Raw genomic sequence first — 20421 nt, forward strand, 5'->3', positions numbered from 1 at the left:
CTCCCTTCTACATCAGCCCCATGGGGGACAGGGACTATAACCCTTCTGATTAACTTGTATCTACTCCAGTGCTTAGAACAGTGCTTGACATATGTTAATGATGACAGTATTGGTTAAGCACTTACTATGTGCCAAGCACTGTTTTAAGCACTGTGGTAGATACAAGGTTATTAAGTTGTCCCACATGGGGCTGACAGTCTTTATCCCCATTTTACAGATGAGGTCATTGAGGCACAGAGAAGTTAAGTGAGTTGCCCCAAGTCACACAGCTGACAAGTGGCAGAATGGAGATTAGAACCCATGACCTCTGACTCCCAAGCCTGGGCTCTTTCCACTGAGCCACGCTGCTTCTCAATATGTTAAGCATTTAATAAATACCATTAAAAAGAAGATGACTTGAAGTGGCTCCCAAAATACCATATCCAAAGACTCGGTATTTCTCCAAAGAAAACTAAACCCTCTTTTCTGGTAAAAAAAGATTGGGATTCATAATTCATTAGACCTGAACATAGCTTCTTGAGGCAAGGGAACCTGTCTACCGATTCTATTGTTCTGTACTCTCCCCAGTGCTTAGTAGAGCAAGTATTCACTGAATACCATTCATTCTTTCATTCAATAGTATTTATTGAGCGCTTGCTATGTGCAGAGCACTGTACTAAGCACTTGGAATGTGCAATTCAGCACTGACTGATCGAATGACTGATTCCCAACTCTCAGGGAGACCAATAGCACCAGGAAGGGAATGTGCGTTCTTCACCTGCCCCAAATTCAATGTGGCTTCTTTTCTAACTAGCTTTGCACTCACCATCTTGATAATTTGCCCTGTGGCCAGAAGTTTGGGACACTGGGTGAAAGTTGGGAATGGAAAGGAGTGTGGCTGAGGAGTTACAATAATAATAATTGTGGGGTTTATTAAGCACTTACTACAGGCTTAATCAACTCTCTCTCATACTTTCTGAGGGAGCTGGCAAGAGCCAGGAGCAGAACTCTGTGCACTCTTAATTGACGATAAATCATGAAAAAACAAATGTATCAGAAGTTTCACTGATTATTTTCAAGCTCAGGTACCTAGGAATTCTCCTGCGGCAAGGTCAGAGTAACACAGTGGCTGAAGCCTGGGTAAAGGGATCCCTCCCTCTCCTCAAACACCCCACAATGTGACCCATTGCCACCCTCAGGTGCAGCTAGAAGAAACCCTCTTTTTTCACATGATTATATCCCCCACTGCGATGGAACTCCCTACCTTCTTTGCAGCTCTGGCCTCTTTCCTGGGACAGCAGGTGTGTAAGAGCCACAGTCCTCCGCCAACTCCGATCAGAAGATCCCAGATCAGCTTCAGTAAAACAAGAAGGGGAGCCCCCGACCCACAAGGTGAGAAGCAGGTGTTGACCACCCTCTCATCTGCCCCTTTCCTCTCCTCCCCCTCTAACCCAAGCCCGTGGCTTCAAGAAGCAGCATGGCCTAGTTGAAAGAGCACGGACTAGGGAATCAGAAGACCCGAGTTCTAAGCCCTGCTCTGCCAGTTGCTTGCTCTGTGACCTCGGGCAAGTCGTTTCATTTCTCTTTGCCTCAGTTCTCCTGTTCTCCCTCCTACTTAGACTGACAGCCCCATGAGGACCAAGGACCAACCTAATTAACAATGTTTGATACACAGTAAATGCTTACAAATTCCATTAAAAAAGTCAATGAACCAAAGGGAACTAAACCAGCTTCCAGCCAAGAGAAACCCCCTACCTGGGTTAGAAACAACCCCTCTAGCAATATGGAACAGCCTCATCAGTTACTCAAGTGCAAACTGAAGGGGAATTAGTGATTGCTAGTGGGAGCCCCACCCTGATAAATTCACAGGTGATCAGTTCCAGCTGGGTTGGGAGAAGCCTGCAGAAGTAGAGCGGCGGAGGGATCCTGAAAAGATTGGTCCAATGTCATTGTAGGTCATGTGATGTTATAATAATAATAACGTTGGTATTTGTCAAGCGCTTACTATGTGCAGAGCACTGTTCTAAGCGCTGGAGTAGATACAGGGTAATCAGCTTGTCCTAAGTGAGGCGCACAGTCTTAATCAGCGTGGCTCACTGGAAAGAGCATGGGCTTTGGAGTGAGAGGTCATGGGTTCGAACCCCGGCTCTGCCACTTGCCAGCTGTGTGACTTTGGGCAAGTCACTTAACTTCTCGGTGCCTCAGTTCCCTCATCTGTAAAATGGGGATTAAGACTGTGAGCCCCACGTGGGACAACCTGATTTCCCTGTGTCTACCCCAGCGCTTAGAACAGTGCTCGGCACATAGTAAGCGCTTAACAAATACCAACATTATTATTATTATTAATCCCCATTGTACAGATGAGGTAACTGAGGCACAGAGAAGTTAAGTGACTTGCCCACAGTCACACAGCTGCCAAGTGGCAGAGCCAGGATTTGAACCCATGACCTCTGACTCCCAAGCCCAGGCTCTTTCCACCACTTGTCACCTGTGGGCACCCCACAAAGTTTATTAGACCCCAACAGCCTGGGGAGTTGCAACATTTGAGCAGCTGCACCTTTTTAAAACCAGACTAATAATGCAAAACTACCAGGACACATTCAAAATATTTTAAAATTCATTTCCTGCCTCTCTTTTGGGTCTATTTATGTCTGTTAGTTCCTCCAAACCTTTGCTACTATAGTTTAGAGAACGAACCATTCTCTTCCGTAAAGTGGGGGAGGTAATAGCAGCAAGATATCGTTGGAAGGAGCGGCCACTGAGGTTACGTGGAGATCTTCTGGTGGCCACAGACCACATTTAGCACCAAGATTGGGCTTTGTACGTTTCTAGAGAGCGCTGCCAAGAATGTTTCTGGAAGTACTCTAAAATGATACCGTTCCAAAATAATGGTATAAAGCAATAAAAGCATGGTCGTTTCTCTGGGAAGATTTTGTATTTCTTCTTCAATTTATCACCAAAGCCATTTTGCTAAACCTGTGCCCGGACAGTTATCGACATGATTTCTACTAGCAGGAAATACAGAGGACAAGTTAAACGCTAGCATCTGCGGGTTTAAGTACCTTCAGATTCTAAAAACTAGGATGGCATATCACCCTGTTAATATTAAGATTAGGATATCATCACTTGATAAATCCACTTGATATGTTAAGACATCTTTCTGGAAAGAAAAAGAAATCAGGCAGCGTTGCACTGACAGATTCAGTGCGATCTCTCTGAATGCCCTTTAGTGGTTCTGCCCAGAAAGTAGTCCCTACATTACAGGCACTTGAGGGATTATCAAAGGAAATTAGTACTTCGCATGGCTTCTTCTAGTTGTGCATGCTTAAACGCCAATGTGGTTGGCATAACTCCGTTGTAAGCAGAAACACTAAACTCTCTTTCATCACAAGTCCACCCTTCAGAACCAGAGTGGCCATAATCATTTAAAGTGCTCTTATCTATAAACCAATCCCTGATTTATTATAGCATGGAGCTGTTAGTGCTTACGTGCTCATTCAAACAGAGAATTTTAGTAAGCTAAATATAGATATTAAGGTAATGTTTGAATTAGTTTTAATCACACTGGCCCCGATTCTCATGCCCCTCAGCACCCCAGTGTATCTTTTCCATGTGTGACACTCTCTTTGAAATTAATGGGAGGGCTACACATGGAGGAGATTCACTGGAGTGCAGTGAGGGGATGAAAATTTAGGCCAATTATCTTCTGAAGTTTGATCTTTCAAAACAGCCTACCCCAGCATAGCAGTCATACTAACAGAATGGTGCACTGGGAAGGTGATTAGCATTGTTTCTTTAAATCGTAACTTATGGTTATAAAAGGTGAAAGTATGAAAATTATGTAGAGGGAAAAGGAAGGTTCATTCCCTTTTTTTCTGGTCTCCATTAAGAAACATTTTCTGCGGGTCATACCTCTTTTAGAGTCAATCTGTATTTGGTTTGCGGAGTAGCTGCTTCCCCTTCAACTCTATTAAGCTGAGTCTTCGTTTCTCCAGTCTGCGAGTCAAGAAAATACACAGTCGCTTAGTTACTGTAGAGAAGCAGCGTGGCTCAGTGGTAAGGGCATGGGCTTGGGAGTCAGAAGTCATGGGTTTGAATCCCAGCTCTGCCACTTGGCAGCTGCGTGACTGTGGGCAAGTCACTTTACTTCTCTGTGCCTCAGCGACCTCGTCTGTAAAATGGGGATGAAGACTGTGAGCCTCACGAGGGACAACCTGATTACCCTGTATCTATCCCAGCGCTTAGAACAGTGCTCTGCACATAGTACTCGCTTAACAAATACCAACATTATTATTATTATTCCTCAAAAAGAATCACGGCAGGGTCTGCCCAGCCCACACGAAGTGAAGGATCGAGCAGTATCTAGCTTGTCTGCTCCACAGAGACAGCCCAGATGGATTATTTTAGCTCCATGAAGGAGTTCTCTGCCTGAATTACCCAGTTGCCCCATCTACATGCAATAAATAAACCAGGTTATTGCCCAATCCTCCGCCTCATTCGAGCTTTGCAGAACTCATTCAGTAGTGCACTTGATATCAACAAAATGTTTGGACCGGGGAGAAAGGGAGGAGTGAAAGAGGCCATTCTTTTGAGCATTTCCTTTCCACCATTATTCTTAACGGCCGTATTACCAACCAATATGAAATGGCAGTGAAAACACGTGGGGCAATCAATCAGTCAGTCTTATTTATTAAACGCATACTGTGTGCAGAGCACTGTACTAACAGCTTGGGAGAGTAGATGATAACAGACTTGGTAGACACAGTGGCACATGGATTCTATTGATTCTATTTATTGCCATTGTTCTTGTCTGTCCGTCTCCCCCGATTAGACCGTAAGCCCGTCAAAGGGCAGGGACTGTCTCTGTTACCGATTTGTACATTCCAAGCGCTTAGTACAGTGCTCTGCACATAGTAAGCGCTCAATAAATACTACTGAATGAATGAATGGAACTTTTTATGATTCTCTGGTGTAGATATGGGGCATAATTAGGGGTGTGGAAAAGTTAAGCAGCATGGCCTAGTGGAGAGAGCACAGACTTGGGAGTCAGAGGACCTGGGTTCTAATCCTAGCTCTGCCAATCGCTTGCTGTGTGACCTAGGGCAAGACACTCCACTTTTCTGTGCCTGTTTCCTCAATTATAAAATGGGGATTAAATGCCTGTTCTCCCTCCTACTTAGACTGTGAATCCTTTGCGGGACAGGGACTGTGTCCAACCTGATTAACTTCTATCTACACCAGCACTTAGAACAGATGTTGTAGTCGTCTTATGCCGTCGAGTCGTCTCCGACCCCCAGCGACGCCACGGATACATCTCTCCCAGAACGCCCCACTTTCGTCTCCAATTGTTCTGGCAGTGGATCCATAGACCTTTCTGGGTAAAAATCCGGAAGTGGTTTACCAGCGCCTTCTTCCACGCAGTCAACTTGAGTCTCCGCCCTTGAATCTCTCCCACGCTGCTCCTGCCCAGCACTGGTAAGTTTTGACTTGTAGCAGATTGCCTGCCACTCGCTAGCCACTGCCCAACCTAGGAAGGGAATGGGTAGGCCTCTGCCTGATTCTCCCTCCCACGGTGGGGACTGGTAGAGGCCTGGAAACTCTCCAGGTGCGATCCTGAGAGGGGACTTAGAACAATGCTTGACCCATAATTAGCGTTTAACAAATACAATAATAACAGTAACAACAGTAATAAGGACACTAATAACAGAGTGGAAAAAAATAGAAAAAAAATCTCCAGCCCATGCCTCTTTTCTTGCAATCTTGCATTTCCTCTTGGCTTTAGAACATCTCTACCTGGATATCCCAGTGTCACCTCAAATTAACACTGAACTCATCTTCCCTCCTAAACCTTCTCTGACTAATCTCTCATCAGCCTTCCCTATTTTCCTTCCCTTTTAAATCACCTACGTACTTGAGTCCTTTTCCCCTAAGCATTTAGGCACTTACCCCACTGCTCAAGCCCTTATGTACATATTTTTATACTCCATTGCCAGCCATACCTGTAATTTACTGTAATGTTCCTCTCCCTGATTAACTCATAAACTCCTTGGGGGCAGGGAGCAGATCTACTTACTGTAGTGTACTCTCCTAAGGGCTTGTAACAGTGCTCTGCAACCAGTCAACACTCAATAATGCCACTGATTGATGGGTTGATTGCTAGAAAAAAAATATGGAAAAATGCTTGGAACAACAGAAAGGAAAAGAATAAGTAGTAGGGGAGGGGGAGTAGCCTGTTGAAATTCGGTGGATAAATAAAGAGAGAAATAGAAAGAGGAAGCTGGAAACAGGGTAGGAAGACATGAAGAAGAAATTTCATAGTATGGAATGAAGAGAAAAACAGCGAAAATGAGAAGCTAGGGTTGACGGGAAGAAAGATGGACTTAAAGCACATGTCTTTTCATCTTTTTAGTGTGCTTATAATGGCTGAACACATCTCTGCCTCAATTCAAAAGAATGTTATTTCATTGTGCTTTTGGAAAAAAAAAGTTACAAAATCCAGGAGGGACAAACTTGAAGCTTTTAGATATATTCACGCCAGACTATGTAGACTGAGTCTAATAAAGCCCTCTTTTACAACCTTAAAATATATAGGCATTGGGTTTTATATTTGGTCTTTTGGGGATAAGAATTCCCACAGGAGCGGGATGGAGATATTCATATTCATGCAACTGTATTTACTGAATGCTTACTGTGTGCAGAGTACTGTGCTAAGCACTTGGGAGAGTACAATACAACAATAAACATCCTTCAATCATTCAATCGTATTTATTGAGCACTTACTGTGTGCAGAGCACTGTACTAAATGCTTCAATAATACTTTGTGTATAGTGGAAAGGTGATGGATGCCCATTAGCAAGATATTATTCTGAGGAGAACATAGTGAGGGATAGTTTGCAGAAACAGCAGACAAAATACACATTTTCTCAATGTTGGAAATAGTTTTTCATTCTCTATCCACCTTCTTGTACTTCTCCTATCATTTATGATGCAACTGAAAACACATTTCCTCCATAAGACCCCAGTTATTTTGGAATTTGATACAAGTCAATAAAATATCTTATCTCACCCAAACCTCCACAGATTCCGCATTAGGCATTTTATTTTGCTAGGCTGTAAACTTCTTGAGGGCAAGGAATTTGTCTAAACTCATGCCATCTTTCAAATAATAGTCTCCCCATTTACTAAAGGAATGTAATTATTTGTTTCATTCAAAGTAAACTTTGTGATTTTAAGAAATCATTCATTCATTCATTCAATTGTATTTATTGAGCATTTACTGTGTGCAGAGCACTGTGCTAAGTGCTTGGAAAGTACAATTCGGTAACAAATAGAAACAATCCCTACTCGACAACGGGTTCATGGTCTAGAAGTGGTGGCAAGACAACAAAACAAAGCAAGTAGACATGGAGCACTTTTGATAATAATGATAATAATAACAATAATCATATTTGATAAGCACCAAACTAAGCACTGGGATAGATACAAGAATCAGCGTGGCTTAGTGGAAAGAACCCGGGCTTGGGAGTCAGAGGTCATGGGTTCTAATCCCCGCTCTGCCACTTGTCAGCTGTGTGACTTTGGGCAAGTCACTTAACCTCTCTGGGCCTCAGTTACCTCATTTGGAAAATGGGGATTAAGACTGTGAGCCCTACTTGGAATTACCTTGTATTAACCCCAGTGCTTAAAACAGTGCTTTGCACATAGTAAGTGCTTAACAAATACCATTAATTATTATTATTAAGATAATCAAGTCTGGCACAGTCCCCATCCCACTTAGGGCTCGCAGTCTAAATGTGACTTGGGAAGATTCTGAACTTGAGGAGGGACTTGATTTGATTTCTTCCTTCCAGAAGCACATGGGAGAATCAAGAATGCCATCATCAGCATCAACTTCCCAAAAAAGGCGAAAGATCAGATTGTGGCAATAACTGAGGCATCTCATTAATCTTTGTTATCGGCAAGATCCTACTCCTCCTGGAGCGACTACTGAAAAATATCACTGAATGAACACCCGCCAAATCACAGCGTGCCTTCAGATCACAGGGTGGCACAGTGGACGGGAGCTTTGTGGCATATCGAAAGAGGAAAAATGCAGGGAGAATCACCAAGTACTGTATTGGGTTTTCATGGGCCTTACATAAATATTTTTTATTTTTCTGTACTTATCTTTGAAGTTGTTTTCTGCATATGGTAAGCGTTCAATAAATACGATTGAATGAATATTACTTTTTTCAATGCTCCTTATGTGTTTGTAGCCAGTACTCTCCATCTTATATTCTTCAGTTGTGAGCCCCTGAGCATCCGTCTTTCCAATAGCATCTCTCCTCACCTTGCCGCCCTGTCCTCTCTTCCCACTCTCGACGATCAGGTCTCCGCTCTCAACTCCACCCTCTCTACTCATCTCGACTCTCTCGCCCCCCTTTCCCTCCGCCGCTCTCGCTCCACTAACCCACAGCCCCGGATCACCTCCTCCGTCCGCCTCCTACGCTCCTATGCTCGAGCTGCTGAGCGCTGCTGGCGAAAGTCCAAGCACCAAGCCGACCTCACACACTTCAAATTTATCCTTTCCTGCCTTAACTCTGCCCTCTCCTCCGCCAGGCAAAGCTTCTTCTCCTCCCTCATCGACACCCATGCCCGTCACCCCCGCCGATTGTTCCGGACCTTTAACTCTCTCCTTAGGCCCCCTGTTCCTCCCCCTCCCCCATCTCTCACCCCCAATGATCTGGCCACCTATTTCCTCACGAAAATCAACACGATCAGGTCTGAGCTCCCCAAAGTCACCCCTCCGCCTCTCCCCTCCCCCCCACCGACCCCCTCCCCTACTTTCCCATCCTTCCCTGCAGTATCCTCAGAGGAGATCTCCTCCCTCCTCGCAAGTGCCACCCCCTCCACCTGCGCCTCGGACCCCATTCCCTCTCACCTTCTTAAAACCATCGCCCCTGCCCTCCTACCTTCCTTAACTTCTATTTTTAACCACTCAATCTCCAAGGGCTCCTTCCCCTCTGCCTTCAAACATGCCCACGTCTCCCCCATCCTAAAAAAACCCGCTCTTGACCCCACTTCCCCCTCCAGTTATCGTCCTATCTCCCTACTACCCTTCCTTTCCAAAATCCTAGAACGAGTCGTCTACAATCGATGCTTAGAATTCCTTAACTCCCATTCTCTCCTAGACCCCCTCCGATCTGGCTTCCGTCCCCTCCACTCTACCGAGACTGCTCTCTCTAAGGTCACCCGTGACCTCCTTCTTGCCAAATCCGATGGCTCCTACTCCATTCTGATCCTCCTTGACCTCTCTGCTGCCTTTGACACCGTCGACCATCCCCTCCTCCTCCATACCTCATCTCACCTTGGCTTCACGGACTCTGTCCTCTCCCGGTTCTCCTCTTACCTCTCTGGCCGGTCATTCTCGGTCTCTTTCGCCGGAGCCTCCTCCCCCTCCCATCCTTTAACTGTTGGAGTTCCTCCAGGGTCAGTTCTCCATTTACACTCTCTCTCTGTTCTCCATTTACACTCACTTCCTCGGTGAACTCATTCGCTCTCACGGCTTTGACTACCATCTCTACGCAGACGACACGCAGATCTACATCTCCGCCCCTGTCCTCTCCCCCTCCCTTCGGGCTCGCATCTCCTCCTGCCTCCGGGACGTCTCCACCTGGATGTCGGCCTGCCACCTAAAACTCAACGTGAGCGAGACTGAGCTCCTCATCTTCCCTCCCGAACCCAGTCCTCTCCCAGACTTCTCTATCACTGTGGATGGCACGACCATCCTTCCCGTCTCTCGGGCCCGTGATCTCGGTGTCATCCTTGACTCGTCTCTCTCGTTCACCCCACACATCCTATCCGTTACCGAGACCTGCCGGTTTCACCTCTACAATATCGTCGAGATCCGCCCTTTCCTCTCCACCCAGACGGCTACCTTACTGCTACGGGCTCTCGTCATATCCCGGCTAGACTACCGTGTCGGCCTTCTCTCTGACCTCCCTTCCTCCTCTCTCGCCCCGCTCCGGTCTATTCTTCACTCCGCCGCCTGGCTCATCTTCCCGCAGAAACGATCTGGGCGTGTCACTCCCCTTCTTAAACAACTCCAGTGGTTGCCTATCAACCTCCGCTCCAAACAAAAACTCCTCACTCTAGGCTTCGAGGCTCTCCATCACCTTGCCCCTTCCTACCTCTCCTCCCTTCTCTCTTTCTACCGCCCACCCCGCACGCTCCGCTCCTCTGCCGCCCACCTCCTCACCGTCCCTCGGTCTCGCCCATCCCGCCGTCGACCCCCGGGTCACGTCCTCCCGCGGTCCCGGAACGCCCTCCCTCCTCACTTCCGCCAAACTGATTCTCTTTCCCTCTTCAAAACCTTACTTAAAAATCACCTCCTCCAAGAGGCGTTCCCAGACTGAGCTCCTCTTCCCCCTCTACTCCCTCTGCCATCCCCCCTTTACCTCTCCACAGCTAAAGCCTCATTTTCCCCTTTTCCCTCTGCTCCTCCACCTCTCCCTTCCCATCCCCACAGCACTGTACTCGTCCGCTCGACTGTATATATTTTCGTTACCCTATTTATTTTGTTAATGAATTGTACATCGCCCTGATTCTATTTAGTTGCCATTGTTTTTACGAGATGTTCTTCCCCTTGACTCTGTTTATTGCCATTGTTCTTGTCTGTCCGTCTCCCCCGATTAGACTGTAAGCCCGTCAAATGGCAGGGACTGTCTCTATCTGTTGCCGACTTGTCCATTCCAAGCGCTTAGTACAGTGCTCTGCACATAGTAAGCACTCAATAAATACTATTGAATGAATGAATGAAAAGTCAATTTCCACCCAAGTGTTTTTTCCCGGTAGTTAGTAGAGTGCTTTGCACACAGTAAGTGCTTAAAAAATATTATTACTTCTATTTCTATTACTACCACTATTATTATTTCAGCAACTAGCACTACTATTAGTAGTAGATAAGGGAAGCAGCATGGGATAGTGGATAGAACACGGGCCTGGGAGTCAGAAGGCCGTGGGTTCTAATCCCAGCTCCGCCCGTGTGCCCTGGGGCAAATCACTTTACTTCTCTGGGCCTCAGTTACCTCCTCTGTAAAATGGGGATTGAGACCATGAGCCCCACGTAGGACAGGGTCTGTGTCCAACCGGATTTGCCTGTATCTACCCCAGCGCTTAGTACGGGGCCTGGCACCTCGTAAGCGCTAACAAATACCTTAGCTATTATTATTAGCTGAACTCTGGAAACTGTTCAGTGAATTTTGCTGCCCTGAAAAGTCCATTAAGATTCTGAGACTGGTTCATGACAGCTTAATTGGCAGGGAAGGAACTCACTGTTCCTTGTGCAATCAATTTCCCATCACCCAAGGGCTAAAGCAGAGATATATCGTGGGTCAGATTCCATCAGTCAATCAATGATATATATTGATGTGCAGGCCACTATACTAAGCACTTGGGAGAGCACAGTAGACATGATCCCTGCCCTCAAAGGGTCTCTACTCAGCAGTTTATGATGAAGGATGCCATAGGGAACTCGAGAGCATGAATTTAAGCACATTTCTGTTCCGCTGGGGAAGTCTTCTAACTAAAATTGCTTCAAGCGTCATTCCAAATCCTATAAACAGTAATACAAAAATGACTATAAGTGACTGAGCCCTAGAGATACACATCCAATAATCAATCAACCAATAGGATTTACTGAGTGCTTACTATGTTCAAGAGCACTGTACTAAGCGCTTGGGAGAGCACAACTCAACAGAGTTAGCAGACTCGCTCCCTGCCCCCAGTGAACTTACAGTCTAGAAGGGGAGGCTAACATTAATATAAGTATAAAATATAATGTTGCATATTCATTCATTCAATAGTATTTATTGAGCGCTTACTATGTGCAGAGCACTGTACTAAGCGCTTGGAATGTACAAATCGGCAACAGATAGAGACAGTCCCTGCCCTTTGACGGGCTTACAGTCTAATCGAGGGAGACAGGCAGACAAGAACGATGACAATAAATAGAGTCAAGGGGTTAAATCTATATTTATTATTTTTATATATATAATGTACATATTAAAGAGATGCACATAAGTGCTGTGAGGTTGAGGGTGGAGCAAATAGCAAATGCCCAAAGGGCACAGATCCAAGCACATAGGCGACTCAGTAGGGGGAGGGCGGCAGGGAAAAGATGGCTTAATCGGAGCAGGCCTCTTGGAGGAGATGTGACCTTAAAAAGACATGTGAGTGATTGAAGCCTGCCAAAAAGTCTAAAGAAAACCACAATAACGTATTAGCTAGCGTCAGGCAAGCTGTACAAACAACCAGAAATCTAGATTGGCAATCCAAAGCTAAACGCTGTCACAGCACAGTGACAAACAAAGCAACGCTAGATAAGGAAGTAGAAAATCAAATTAAGAAGGCCAGCACATCCTCTGGGAGTCTGTCAAACAGAATGAGGCATCAGCATAATATCAAGCTCCAGACCCAACTCAAGGTCTACGGAGCTGTCGTGTTGTCTAACTTTTTCTACGGCTGTGAGGCCCCCCGCTCCCTTCAGACCTTACATTCGACTCCTTGAGCAGTTCAACCGGCGCTCCTTACTGACTATGCCCAGTGTCAAATGGCAAGACTGGCTCACTAAACAGTGATTTCTTGGGACGAAATCGGTTTCCTACCCCTGAAGACGTACTCAGCTCAATAAAACCGTGCCGGCTGGGGCACGTGAAGAAACAGATGACAGGAGGAAACCCAAAAAGCAGGCCCCAGGTGAACTGAAACTGGGAAACTGAAAGGAAGGAAGGCCGGGGACATATTTCAAGTTTTCAGTAAAATAAACCCTCAAACAATGCTCCCTTTACAAGCTTTATAAAGATGAGGAAATGAGGAGGCAGAAGTGAAAATATTGCCAGATTCTGCAAATAACAAGACAGGACAGCACAGTCTTTATTAATAATAATAATAATATTGAATAATTATGGTACTTGTTAAGTGCTTACTATGTGCCAAGCACTGTTCTAAGCTCTGGGGTAGGTCAGGTTAGGTTGGACACAGTCCCTGTTCCACGTAGGGCTCACACTCTTATTCCCCATTTTACAGATGAGGCCCAGAGAAGTGAAGTGACTTACCCAAGGTCACGCAGCAGACATGTGGCAGAGTTGGCATTAGAACCCACGGCCTTCTGACTCCTAGACCCGGGCTCTATCCATTGTGTGGATGCACAGTGTGGTTGAGACTGCAGGTCCTGCTTTGGTCTTTTCAGCCAATCACACACAGGTGAATTTCATTGTCAGCAATGTGTTGTTCTAGTCTTTTTTTTGATAGTGTTTGTTAAACCTTTACTACATCAAGGTCTGTTATAAGCGATGGGATAGGAACAAGTTTATCAGGGTGGACAAATCCCCGTCCCACATGGGGCTCACAGTTAAGTGGGAAGAAGGGGGATTTAATCCCCATTTTACAGGTGAGATAACTGAGTCGCAAGTCGGCAACAGATAGAGACAATCCCTGCCCATTGATGGGCTCACAGTCTAATCGGGGGAGACAGACAAAAACAATAGCAATAAATAGAATCAAGGAGATGTACATCTCATTAACAAAATAAATAGGGTAATAAAAATATATACACATGATCAAATGAGCACAGTGCTGAGGGGAGAGGAAGGGAGAGGGGGAGGAGCAGAGGGAAAGGGGGGAAAGGGGGTTTAGCTGAGGGGAGGTGAAGGGGGGGCAGAGAGGCAGCAGAAAAGCAGCTTGGTTTAGTGGAAAGAGCAAGGGCTTGGGAGTCAGAGGACGTGGGTTCTAATCCTCACTCCGCCGCTTGTCAGCTGTGTGACTTTGGGCAAGTCACTTCACTTCTCTGTGCCTCAGTTACCTCATTTGTAAAATGAGGATTAAAAATGTGAGCCCCACGTGGGACAACCTGTTTACCCTGTATCCACCCTAGAGCTTAGAACAGTGCTTGGCACATAGTAAGTACTTAACAAATACCATTATTATTATTATTATTATTCCCTCTAGGCCAGACTGCTTCTCTAGTTGAAAGGACTATCTATCTATGATGATGATGATGATGTTGGTATTTGTTAAGCGCTTACTATGTGCAGAGCACTGTTCTAAGTGCTGAGGTAGATACAGGGTCATCAGGTTGTCCCAAGTGAGGCTCACAGTCTTAACCCCCATTTTCTAGATGATGTAATTGAGGCACAGAGAAGTTAAGTGACTTGCCCACAGTCACACAGCTGCCAAGTGGCAGAGCCAGAATTTGAACCCATGACCTCTGATTCCCAAGCCCGTGGTCTTTCCACTGAGCCACGCTGCTTCTCTCTACTTATCTGTTTAGACCGTGAGCCCGCTATTGGGCAGGGATTGTCTCTACCTGTTGCCGTATTGTACATTCCAGGCACTTAGTACAGTGCTCTGCAATAGTAAGCGCTCAATAAATACTATTGAAGGAATGAACGGCTATCTAGCTAGCTATTATATCAAACAGGGCTAGGTGACAAGCTCAGAATGTAAAATCAATAAATTGGGCGTATTTATTGAGCACTTACCGTGTGTGGACCACTGTCCTAAGTCCTTGGGAGAGTACAAGACCATAGAGTGGGTAGACGTGGACTCTGACTACAAGGAGAAGCATGGCTCATTAGAAAGAGCACGGGCTTGGGAACCAGAGAACCTGGGTTCTAATCCTGAATATAACAACTTCTCTATGCCTGTTACCTCATCTGTAAAATGGGGGTTAAGACAGTGAACCTGATGTGGGACACAACTGTGTCCAACCTGATTATCTTCTATCTACCCCACAGGTTTCACCATTAAAAAAAAAAGGAGCTTATAGTCTAGAAGGGAGTCAGACATTATAGACAGGGGCAATAGGAGAGCGTAAAGGATAGGTAAATTAGTGCTGTGGAGCTGGGGTGAAAATGAAACACACTTCAATTCTTGTGATATGACATGTTTTCAGATGAAAAGACCCCTAAGAAGCCCAGAACTGAAAGATTAAAAAACAAATTAGCCGATCGATGGGAACTACTATTAACACATCCCTGTGAAACAGCTACTGAAGTATTTGGGCTACTCTACAGATAGGTAAGCAGAGGAAAATCCTAGGAAACAAAGAGACTGGCCCTAAAGGAAATAGGAAACCATTAGCCAGAACCAGAAAGAATCCTAGCTCCTGGGAAGTGGACAGGCATTCTTCTTTTATGAAGTTACCATTACAAATATGGACAGATACTTTCTTTGAGAAACCAAATTTATGTTCTTCTTACATGTATCAAGGCAAATTTCAGTGATTTCCAAAGCCACCGAATGATTATTTTGAAGTTTTAAAATAACGCAACCTCTACTCATGTGGGAAATATTTGAACATTCAAACAATATCGGTCGAAGTGATCTGCTTGCAAACTTTTGAAAATACCATAGCCTGTGGAGTTTAAAGGGCTTCTCTTTCAGATATCAATCTGCACGACTTTAACTTTTTCTTACATCATGGTTGCCATTTTCCTCTTATGTTATGGTAACTTTAGAATCTCACGGGTTCACAAAATGGGTTTCTGGCTAAAGTTCTGCTTAGACCCAGTTCCTGTTGAAGTCCAAGATCAGTAGGGCAGGCAATTAGTCGGACAGTTATTATGACTTCACTTAGCAGATTTTTAACAGGAGAAAATATGAAAAGGACCAAAAATATTTCTATAGAAATGCACAGGACTTTCACCCAAGGATCAGTAACCACGGTAGACGTGTTCCCAAACAGCTGTTTCAGTAGGTTCCCCCACTTCCTGCTTCAGTATAATCAGGAGGTTAACAGTACAATGCGTACTACCTCACTTGAAAACATCAGAGGGTACTTACCATCTGATATCCAAAGATGAATAAAAAGGTGAGACATAGGGTTCCTGAGGCTTTTGTAAGGTATTTAATACTCGGGTATTGACACAACGGTCACAGTTTCTTTGGCTTTGTTATCCTTCAGTGGCAGTTTCCCGGTTTTATTCACTTGTAAGCTCCTTGAAGACAGGGATCAAGTCTACCAATGCTGTTGTCTTTTACTCTCCCAAGAGCTTAGGGCAGTTGTCTGCACACAGTAAGAGCTCAAAAAACACCATCAATCGATTAAAACAACCACTGACTAATTTCCTCAGGGCAGTATCATAATCTCCTCTGAGGTTCTGCACTGTAGAAATACCTGGATCCATCCAATAATTCAACAGAAAAAATAATCTGTAGAGTCAGGTAGGTCCGTCCGCAACAACCAAATTCTTTTTTTAATAGCATTTAACCAGACCAGCTCTGACATTACAGAAAGTTAAAAGTAACCTCACTGGGCCAAAAGAGCCCCAAATAATCTTTCTATCCAGTTCTTTGTGAATATATCTATATAATTTTAATCACTTGTAGTTAAGTGGATTAAGAGTCTTGGTGAATTCCTCAAACAGCTATGTCTGTTTAACAGTTTAAAGAGCCCTGGTCTGCCAATGGCATCAGAAGGTTTTGGAGGGCCAATAAATGTGATATAAAGCTCTTGAGGTTGTTCTCCATACTTTCCTGTATTTGTTGCCCTAAAAAGGTCTTTTTTTGCAGCCATGCTGGTATCCAGGTAGACACTCAACTGATTATGTTCCTCAGTCAGTTCAATAAGGCTTTGGTTTTGTGTCCCCCTCTCGACTGTAAGCTTGTTGTGGGCAGGGAATGTGTCTGTTTATTGTCCTATTGTGTTCTCCCAAGTGCTTAGTACAGTGCTCTGCACACAGTAAGCATCAGTAAATACAATTGAATGAATGAATGGATGAAAGAAATCATAACCGCAATGGGGCGACTTCCCCCTCCCTCTGGTTTTCCCAATCAGTCAGTTTGCTCTCCTTTTTCCTTGAAGATGGTGATTACCATGGCATCTCTGAAGTGTTGCGATCCATATGTCGAAGAAAGGTTCATGTACAACTATGGTAAAAAACGAACAACTGAATTACATATATTAGAGCTAATCAATTATACAGCGGCTTTAAACTGGAGGTATGAAATATCAGTAGCTTTCTCCCCAAACTACACTCTGCTGAAATTATTTGATAGCAGATGAAAATGAAACCTAAAAGAAGGAGTCTGCAGACTGACTTTAGACGTTCTTTCCCCTATAACTCTCTGGGGTTTGCAGACGAAAAACAAAATTATGAAATTCAATTCTTCCTATGGCTTTATTTTGGCTCCAAATTAAAACTTACCTACCTCGCGAACACACTTTCACTTCAGAATCCAGTCAGGTACTTTCTAATATCAAGGAGAGTGCCTGAAGAATAAATTGCTCCTATCAGAAATGAAACATTTTAGTTCTGCCATAAGCGTCGAGATCTGTGTTTATAAGTCTCTCCAAAGGCAACTCCATTTTTGCTGCTCTCCTCTCATTTTCTTTTGATGCATAAAAACCTGTAGACTGCAGCGCAATGATTGGATTCAGCTTCGGAGCGGGGTAATTGTAAATATTCATTGGAATTCAAGCTAGCTGTCCTCGCCTCTCCTAAGAGCTCTGAAGCTATGCAAACAGCATTGGTAGTCCATTAGGCTCACAGCCTGTAGGCTGCCCATTTCCCCACAGCCCCGAGGACCCTTTCTTTATCGAGATCACATGCAGTGAAACCAGCCCTAAACACCGTTTCAATCTGCAGATCCACTTGTTCTACCTTTCCTGCCCACGACTGCCTATCCTTAGCGATAATGTCACCCCCAAACATGCATTAGAATAGATCCGCGTCCTTGACGAAAACCGGCTATAGATATTCACTACCACAGCGTGAACCATTTTGTTCAGAGGATTAACCCTGCACCACAGACGCCGTAACACACCAGGTGCCAGGATTAACCAGGTACCGTAATACATATAAATATACACACTCACCCTCAAGGAAATCATGAGTAGCCACAAAAAAAAACCCAAATAACAAAATACAAAACCCTATCTGAGCTCTGCCTACCTCTCCAAAAGCCCTGAGAGGCTAAGCCAGAGGGGCTTGATTTTTTTAAATTAAAACTCAATGAGTCAAAAGCAATCTCTTTGGGGGCTTGGGACAGAGCTTCGCTATAACCGTGATCCCAGGGTCTTTGAGTCTGCGAGTCCAAGGCCACCCACCCGGGGACCCCTGAAGGCAGAACTTGGACCTGAATGTTAGCTCTTCCAAAGGCTAGTCCTCTTACTCCACTGTGACCTAGGGAGTGCTCCGGGCACTTCCCGGAGTCCAGGAAGGTTAGTGGTGTGACGAGGGGACTGACAGGAATGCTGCCCAAATTAGGAGAGAAAAGGCAAAATGAGAGACTGGCTGTCTGCTACTGCCAAAACAGGTTTCTTCTCCCCCTAAACTTTCTCCTATTCTTACCTGCTGCATATACAAAATCTAATTGCAAATCCCTACAAATCTGATCGGGAGCAAAAAAATTAGCCCAGTTGTCAATTATGGCAGACTTGGGGGATGGATACTCAGAAGTTACCCTTGAGGATGCAATCCTCCCCCAAAATTAAACCTGCCTGTGTGACTTCAACCTAACGGTTTTCAGTTATTTCTGGCTAATTTACGACAAACAGTCCTTTTGTTGGTGGAAAATGTGAATTCAAACCTTTTGTTCTTTTAAGAAAAAGTGGAGCCTGCTATTTTCTTTCAAAACAAAAAATATTTTTGCTCCATTCAGAAGTTGGCAAAGTGTTATTAATAAGGGAAACATGTATGTAGTTCAGAAATAGGTTCCAATTGGAATGTTTGGAACTGAACAAAGGGGAGGTTTGACACAGAAAATTAGAGATGGTCCTAAATTTATGCTTGTGACAATGGGGTATTAGCAAATAATAATGACTGTGGTATTAAATGCTTTCTATGTGCCAGGCACTGTACTAACCGCTGGGGTGGATACAAGCAAATCGGGTTGGAAACAGATCCTGTCCAATGTGAGGATCACAGTCTCAATCCTCATTTTACAGATGAGGTAACTGAGGACCAGAAGAGTGAAGTGGCTTGCCCAAGGTCACACAGTCAAGTGCAGGAGCTGGGATTACAACCCATGACCTTCAGACTCACGGGCCTATGATCTATCTACTACGTCACGCTGCTTCTCTATGTTTCCAAAGAAACCTTCAGAGGGTGAGGATCCTGACAATTCATTATGACAAGAAAAGATAGGGTTAGGATTTTGAGTCCCAAACAAATATGCACTGTGTCTGTTTAGACCTTCAGAGACCCAAATTAGTTCATTTGTTCATTAGTGAAACACATGGCCTAGCGGAAAGAGCAAGGGCTTGGGAGTCAGAGGACCTGGGTTCTAACCCCACCTCTGCGACTTACCTGCTGTGTAACCTGGGCAAATCACTTAACTGCTCTGTTCCTAAGTTTCCTCATCTGTAAAATGGAGAGTCAACTGTAAAATGGAGAGTCAAAACCTGTTCTCCCTTCCTCTTAGATTCTAAACCCCATGTGGAGAAGGGACTGTGTCCAAAATGATCATCTTGTATCTACTCTAGCACTTAATACGGTGCTTGGCGCAAAGTAAGCGCTCAACAAATACCACAATTATTATTATTATCACAATCATAATTTAGTGGTAGTCTTAATAAAGCTAAAGTCTGGAACAACCAATTAATGTATTAAGGCTGAACGTTGGCATGGGTAGATTGAGAAAATGTAATTTGGGCATCGGGAAAAAAACAGAAGGGAAATAATAGAAAAATGGAGAAAAACATTACATATCTCTGTAAAAGAAAAAATGAATGTTGGAGAGGTCCAGAAGAGGGTAAAATAGGATTTGAAAGTGATTGCTATACTCTGTTGCTAAGTGTCCTCCCCTGACTTTTCCAACACTGTGGACGGCACTACTAGCCACCCTGTCTCCCAAACCCGTAGCATTGGCATTATCCTTGATTCATTTCTCTCATTTAACCCCCACATTTTGTCTGTCACCAAATTCTATCGGTTCTACCTTCACAACGGTGCTAAGATCCACCCTTTCCTCTGTATCCAAATTGCTACTACGTCACTACAAACACTCATCGTGATCTGCCTTGACTACTGCGTCAGCCTCCTGGCTGACCTTCCTACCTCCTTTCTATTGCCTCTCCAGTCTATGCTTCATTCTGCTGCCTGGATCATTTCTCTAGTTCAGGCCTTGTCTCCCGACTCCTCAAGAACCTCCAGCAGTTTCCCATTCACCTCTGCATTAAACAGAAGCTCCTTTTCATTGGCTTTAAAACACCCACTCACTTTGCCTGCCTCTTCTATTATCTCGTTGATTTCCTACTACGACTCAGTCGGCTCTCTTTGCTCCTCTAATGCCAACCTACTCACCTTTCCTCTATCTCATCTGTCTTCACTGCTGACTCCTGCCCTGTGTCCACCCTCTGGCCTGGAACTCCCTTTTCCTTCATGTCTGACAGACCACCAATTCATTCAGTAGTATTTACTGAGCGCTTACTATGTGCAGAGCACTGAACTAAGCGCTTGC

General features: G+C 44.7%; 1 long non-coding RNA gene across 1 annotated transcript in view; it reads right to left on the bottom strand.

Moving 5' to 3' along the window:
- The window catches only part of LOC120638680, a 58013-nt gene extending 56208 nt beyond the window's left edge, over positions 1 to 1805 (bottom strand). Inside the window, exons 1-2 of the long non-coding RNA XR_005660537.1 lie at positions 1735 to 1805; positions 1244 to 1333 (exon numbers count right to left, since the gene is read on the bottom strand). This is a non-coding gene — a long non-coding RNA (uncharacterized LOC120638680). The remainder of the gene's footprint in view (positions 1 to 1243; positions 1334 to 1734) is intronic.
- Positions 1806 to 20421: the final 18616 nt, after the last annotated feature.

The sequence above is a fragment of the Ornithorhynchus anatinus genome, chromosome 11 (genome assembly GCF_004115215.2).
Source record: "Ornithorhynchus anatinus isolate Pmale09 chromosome 11, mOrnAna1.pri.v4, whole genome shotgun sequence".
In the NCBI taxonomy this organism is placed as follows: domain Eukaryota; kingdom Metazoa; phylum Chordata; class Mammalia; order Monotremata; family Ornithorhynchidae; genus Ornithorhynchus; species Ornithorhynchus anatinus.